Here is a 7,381-nt window from a genome sequence, read left to right on the forward strand (position 1 = left end):
ATCTCGTTCTCTCATCACCATTCCTGTCCTTACAGCCAAACTCAGGCACATCACTCCCATATTCCTTCCCTCCACACACATTTACTGACCACCTGCCCAGTGCCAGGCACTGTTCTAGATGCTGGAAGGACATGACAAATATTCCCATCTTGTTTACATTCCAATGGAAGGGAAGGGGGAGAGAGATAATAAATAAGTAAAATATATCTCCATTACATATATAGTGGAAAATGCTATGGAGAAAAATCAGGGGAGGGAGATAGGCAATGATGGAGATGCCAGTTGAGAAAGGGAAGTCAGGGAAGGACTCAATGATAGGAGACATTGAAGCAGAGACCTGAGGCAGTACCTCTGTAAGCCCATCTCTCTTGTGTTTCTTGCTTCTGTAAAGGTCAGCCCCTGCATTTGTCCCCAGTCCATTTCCTCCTTTCCTCCTTAAAGATTTTGGACTCACAATTACACCATCTCTCGCCTGCAACCCTCTTCTCTTTCTCTCTCCTGGAATATTGCTGTTAGATACTAATATGATTTAGCATCACTCTTTCCTTTCTCTTTGTTCCTCCTGTTTTCGTTTTTGTTTTTTTAAATCTCCTCCAAAGGTTTGTCAACAGTGCCTGGTTCCATTTTATTGTGCCCATAGCAGATTAAAAATGGTTTCAAATTTCTTGATACTCCTCCCATTGAGAGGCAAGGCCTCTGACCCCTCTCCTTGAATCTGTGCAGTTTCTGTTAATGCTTTAGTTAATAGAAGATAATAGTGGTGCAATGGATAAGCACTCCAGTGTGAACTGAAAGGTTGATGGTTTGAACCCACCTGGCAGCTGCTCAGGAGAAAGACCTAGTGATCTGCTCTGGCAATGATTACAGCCTACAAAACCTTATGGACAATTCTACTCTGTCACATAGCATCAATGTGAGTCAAAAATTGACTCAACGGCACCTAATAACAACAAATGGTACAGTTTTCAGACACAGCATTAAAAGACAGTGGCCTCTACTTCCTGCCACTTAGAACACTTGCTATTAAACCTGGAGCCTTTGTGTGATAAATCTGACTACCCCGCTGGACAGTCCATGTGAAAGGCCTTGAGACACATGGAGAGGGGGTGTGGTCAGCTAAAGCCAGCCATCCAGCCGTCTCCACCATGAAGTATTCGTGAGTGAAGTCTTCTTGAACCCTCCTGACTTGCTCAGCCACCACCTGAACATCACTGATAAACCCCAATTGACATCATGTGGAACAGAAGAACCTATATGCTGAGCTGTGCCCAAGCCCCTTACTCATTGTCTAGGAGCATAATAAAATGATTGCTTGGTGTAGCAAATAACTTTGGGGAATATCTCCAGTCTCCCATTCTCTCTTTAACCTGTTCTAATATGGTTTGTGTTCTTTCTTTTCAACTGAAGAATTCCTTCTTATTAACACCACCCATAACATTCATGTTATCAAACCCAATAGTTACTTCTCTGCCTTAATCATACTTAACTCATAACCACATTGGACACAGATCACCATTCACATCTTTTCAAACACTTTCTTCTCTTGGATTTGGTGGTCCCACTCTCTCACAGTTTTGTTTTGCTTTTTTTTTTTCCCTCATACTTTCTCAGTCTTCTTGGCAGGATCCTCCTGTCACTGACCTCTAAATGCTGAAGTACCCTACAACTAGTCCTGAGATATCTCTGTTTCTACATTCTCCCTTGAGGTATCTCATCGATTCCAGAGGATTTAAATGCCATCAATACGCTGATATTTTCAAAATATATACACCCAGCTCAAGCCTCTCACTGTAGTTCTTGATTCATGCATTTAACCACCCAACAAATCATAGCTGATCACTTGAGCTAAAGTAGCATACCCCACCTCCAGCAACTTTTTGACATTATCCAACTTTTTCATTACTTCATTTTTTTCAGAAATAATCTTATTTATTTATACATCCATAGTCTGTTGCTGCTTGCAGGAATAGAAGCTCCGTGATGTCAGAGACTTTGTCTTATTCCTCATTATGACCCCAGGACATAGGAAAGAGCCTGACAAAGAGTGGTTCCTTATTAGATATTTAGCTGCTGGCGTATGTTCACCTTGTACTCACTGTCTACCTAGTTGACAATCTCACTTGGCTGTCTAATAAACCAGTTGTTGCCAAGTTGACTCCAACTCATGGCAACCTCGTGTGCGTCAGAGTAGAACGGCACTCCATTTCTGATTTTTCAGAAGTATATCACCAGGCCTTTCATCTGGGGCACCTCTGAGTGGACTTGAACCTCCAGCCTTTTAGTTAGCAGCCAAATGCCTTAACTATTTGCACGACTCAGGGAGTCTGGATATCTAATAAAATAGGCTCCTCAAAATGTATCCAAAGCAGAACTCTTTATCCTTCCACCCCAACATGTTCTTTTCTCCAAGTTTCACACTTCAAGAAATGACACCACTTACCATCCAATTGCTCAAGACAAACCCCCACACTCTCTTGCAGCAAATAGATCAGTCAGTCCCATAAGCTCTCCTCTGGCATTTGTTATCTATTGCAATAAATCAAGCCAAAATTAAGCTGCTTAAAACAACAAAAATTTATTATCTCATACTTTTTGTGTGTCAGGAATCTGGAATTAGCTTAACTGGGTGCCTTTGGTTCAAGTTGTCTCATGAGTTTGTAGCTGAGCCATTGGCCAGAGCTGTGGTCTCATTTGAAGGCTCAACTGGACTGGAGGTATAGACATGAGATCAGTTTCCAAGCACTCTCACATGGTTGTTAGCAGGCTTCAGTTCCTCACTACATGACCCCCCCACAGAGCTGTAGCATGATAAGGTAGCTGGCTTCCCCCAGGGTGAGCAATCCAAGAAACAGAAAGTGTGTGCCCTCAAAATGGAAGCTACAGACTCTTAACAATTTAACTTTGGAAGTGACATCACCATAATTTCTACCAAGTCTAGCTCTCACTTAAGGGAAAAGAAAGTTAAGTTCCACCTCTGGAGGGGAGGTATATCAGAGAACGTGTGGACATATTTTTACAGGTATCATAACTTCCAAATAAATCTTGTATCAATCCTCCTCTCTTTATTTCCACTGCCAACACTCTGGTCCAAGCCACCATTGTCTCTAGGTTGGAGCAACCTCTTGACTGCTGTCTCCTCTGACTCCTCAATTCATTCTCCTCGCCACAGCTAGAGTAATCTTTTAAAAATGTAAATCAGATCATATCATTTCCCTGCTCAAATTTCTCCCTCTCATGGCTTCTCATTTTTCTTTCTTATCCTGACTTAAAAGGTCCCATATGATCTGGCTGGTGCCTACTCATCTGACCTAATTTCTTATCATTCACTAAGTATAATCTTCCAGAAACATTACTTTCGTAACATTCTATAAACATGCTGCACTTATTCCATCTCACCTTTTTGCCTTTGCTATCCTTTGGCAGGAGACCCTGGTGGTATAGTGGTTAAGAGCTGTGGCTGCTAACCAAAATGTCAGCAGTTTGAATCTACCAGGCAGTCCTTGGAAACTCTATGCAGCACCAGGTTTGGGTTTTTTTGTTTTTGGATTTTTTTGGTTGGAATGCTCTCCCCATCCTCTCATCTGTTCCAGTTTCTCTTTGCTCCTTCCATTTCTCTTCTTTGTCATTAAGATCTTAGCTAAAATGTTACTTCTTCAGAGAGGCCTTCTCCAACGCCGCTATCTACAGTAGCCTCCTCCCACACACTCTCCTACTGCCAATCACTAAGACCTTCGAGCTGATAGTCAAAACAGTTAGCACCAGACTTACTGATTGTTAGAATAGAGACATACTTCTCCATAACCCAGTGCTGTCAAGTCAATTCCAACTCATAGCGACCCTATAGGACGGAGTAGAACTGCCCCACAGAGTTTCCAAGGAGCACCTGGCGGATTTGAACTGCCGACTCTTTGGTTAGCAGCCATAGCACTTAACCACTACGCCACCAGGGTTTCCATACTTCTCCATACTGGCTGGTAAATAGCTACTTCTTCAAGCCCCTCCAAAAAGCTCCCCCACAACAAGAACCATTACCCTCTCCTGGAACTCCCCTAGTTTAGCATGGTCCAGCAACTAAGGAGTTACTGCCTGTTAACAACAGAGATCTCCAGGATCTTGCTCACAAATCGTGTCCTGTTAACTTGTGGCTGATTGAGGCTATGCTATACTGGTTGTTAAAGACACTATCACCTCTGTCTTCACAGCAAATTCATATAAAGTAGGCATAAGGAGGCAAGAATGAAGGGTGGGTTGAATAGACAAAATATTACTTCCCCTCTTCCTCTGACCCAGTCGTCCTATCAAAGAGCACAGGTAGACTTTCCCACACAGAAATTCTATTAGATGTTTGTCCTCTGTACTCCTTTCTCTCTTTTCTCAGCCAATCTTATCCTCCTTCCCTTCCCAGCCTATTCATTTGTTTCAAAGCCAAGAACGATCTTTGCCCAAGTCAACCCACGAGATAGAGCAACGTGGGATGTGCTGCAAAGATAGAGACTATATGTTGTATAGTTGACTTCTGTTGTGACCCAAACACTTAATCTAACTAAATGTTTCCCCATCCCCACCCCCAACATTCACAGGTTAATTTACTATGTAAAGAGAGGAGGAAAAGAGGGGAGGGAAGAGGGTGACTATCCAAATCCAAAAGAAGATACTCCTTGGCTTCTGATCCCCATCTCTTAGGGGAGAGGCGTATATTTCTCTGAAGTCAGAATCTAACTGAGCATATGATTTGCTACTCCCTATTGAGAACTTATCTTTTACTATTCTCCAGTCTATTTGGAAAGATTAATCACTGGTAAGTCCATAAAGGGGCTGGGAGGTCCCATTATTTCTCTTCCTCTCTTATTTCCAACTTTCCCTGTCTTTTTCCCCCTAAGGTTCACAGGGCATGAAGTATTTCCACACTTGGTTCTAGAATCATAAGATGATTGAAGCTACTTGAAGGAGCTAAAGTTTCTAAAGTCAAGAGTAAAGGTGAGGGGATGAGGTAGAATTTAGGGGTGCTGGTGTGTCAACTTGTGTTCTGAGGGTGCATGGAGTACAATAGATAAGGGTGGCCCAGTTATTTCAGGCTGTGACATGTTTTCTAAGGGAGAGTCATTCTCAGTTCTTGTTGGAATAAAGGAGGATAAATACTTAGCCCCAGGAACAAGATTCTTGGTGCTTCCAAGAGTAAAATCCATAGAACATTACTGTCAACATCCAGAGACCTCTTTATAAAGGAATATGAATGGATGCTCACATGGGTTTTATCATTTAAAGCATAAGTTTATAGTACAAATCATCCATAAATTATACAATATGCATCTGCTTTCCAATTTCTTTGTTCTTCTCTGTGAGACACTATAGCAGTGATTCATACCTGTTTTTGAAAGGACCAACCCACTTTGAGACTGAAGAATGCAGTAAACCATATCCTTAGATTCGTACCTACACACAACATCATTATTAGAGTCCAAGGGTTTCATACACTCATCCCTGAAGCCCACCTTGACCTTCCCAGATATAATGAATGCTTGTCTAAAAAAAATGTGAACCCTATTGAATAGTTAATGATATCCAGTGGGCTATCAATTACTTTGAAATGGTCTACTCTCTGTGAACCTCTTGCCGTAGGCCTTTGCATCCCCTCTCCTTTTGTCTAAAAACACTTTTGTCCATAATCTCTCTATTCTCTATTTTTGGCTTGGCTATATAAATGCTGGTGACATTGTAGTTAAGTGCTACGGCTGCTAATCAAAAGACTGGCAGGTTGAATCCACCAGGCACTCCTTGGAAACCCTATGTGGCAGTTCTATTCTGTCCTATAGGGTTGCTATGAGCCAAAATCCACTTGACGGCAACAGGTTATATCCTACTTCCTTCTTCCGGCATCAGTTTGGAATTCACTTCTGCTAGGTTCCCTGAAGTGTTCTGCTAGGGTCGCTGTGAGTCAGAATTGACTCAATGGCACACAAAAACAACAACAGCAGTGTTCTCTGATCCCTAAATCTTAGTCTTCTCATATGTCTCATTCTACCATGCATCTTTATTATAATTCTTATCCCTTATTACTTACTACCCTATTACTTTTCAGTTTTTCTCACTAACAGTAAGCCTTTATAAAAATTCCCTGTTTTTTTTATTTTTTATTATAGCCCTGTGTATTAGTTTTGAAGGAGTCCTAGTGGCACAGTGGTTAAAGTGCTAAGCTGCTAACCAAAAGGTTGATGGTTTTCGAATGCACCAGCCGCTCCATGGGAGAAAGATGTGGCAGCTTGCTTCTGTAAAGATTACAGCCTTGCAAACCCTATGGGGCAGTTTTACTCTGTCTCATAAGGTCGCTATGAGTCAGAATCGACTCAATGGCAACGAGTTTGGGTATTAGTGTCTTCCAAGAGAGGAAGTAACGTTGTTGGCAGTAGTTGCAATGTTCTCAAGTGCCTGATAGGCTAGGAAGAAGACAGGCTGCATACAAGGAAAGAAATAGATAAACACGATGATTTCATAGGGTGAGGAGTGTTATAAAAGCAAAAGTGATAGAGTCCTTAACAGGCAGCATTAGTTTTGTTCTTAGCCCTGCTATGACAAAGTACCACAAGCTGGGTGTCTTTAAACAACTGAAATCTATTCTCTTATAACTCTAGAGGCTAGAAGTCTGAATTCAAGGTGTTGGCAGGGCCAAGAGCTTTTCAAAAGCTCTAAGGGAGAACCTTAGAGGCAAGACCCTTATCTCTTTCAGTTTCTGGTAGCCCCAAGCCTTCCTTGGCTAGTGACAGCATAACTCCAATCTCCTCCTCTGTCTTCACATGGCCGGCTTCCCTCAGAATCTCTCTACCTGTGCCTCTTCTCCTTTTGTAAAAGCACCAGTCATATTGGATTAGAACCCTCCTTACTCCAATACAACCTCATGTTACCTTAATTATATCTGTAAGGGTTCTTATTCCAAATAAGATCACATCCACAGGTACCAGAGGTTAGTATTTCAGCATATTGGGTGGATGGGGGGGTGGGGATGAAAAATTCATCCCATAACACCGTGGTGCCTGATATAACTCCTAACACAAGGTAGGTGATCAATAAATATTGTTGGATAAATTAATACATAAATGGTAGAAAAACAGAAAGAGTTACAGGAGACTCTGGAATACTTATTATACTATATTTTATTTACCTTAAGATGCTATCAATGATAAGGTACAAAATTTTATTTTGTGTACCACTAGGAAAAAAACAATTAATCTACAACACAGCGCTAAGATACCCAATGTTCAAAAAAGTATATACTAAAGTCCATGAGATATGAAAATTTTGAATTTATGGAAGTTCTTATAATTTACAATTTTTTATCACCACCAATTCATAACCCAACATTAAAAAAAATTCTACAAAAAAACTC

The sequence above is a fragment of the Elephas maximus genome, chromosome 8 (genome assembly GCF_024166365.1).
Source record: "Elephas maximus indicus isolate mEleMax1 chromosome 8, mEleMax1 primary haplotype, whole genome shotgun sequence".
Lineage (NCBI taxonomy): Eukaryota > Metazoa > Chordata > Mammalia > Proboscidea > Elephantidae > Elephas > Elephas maximus.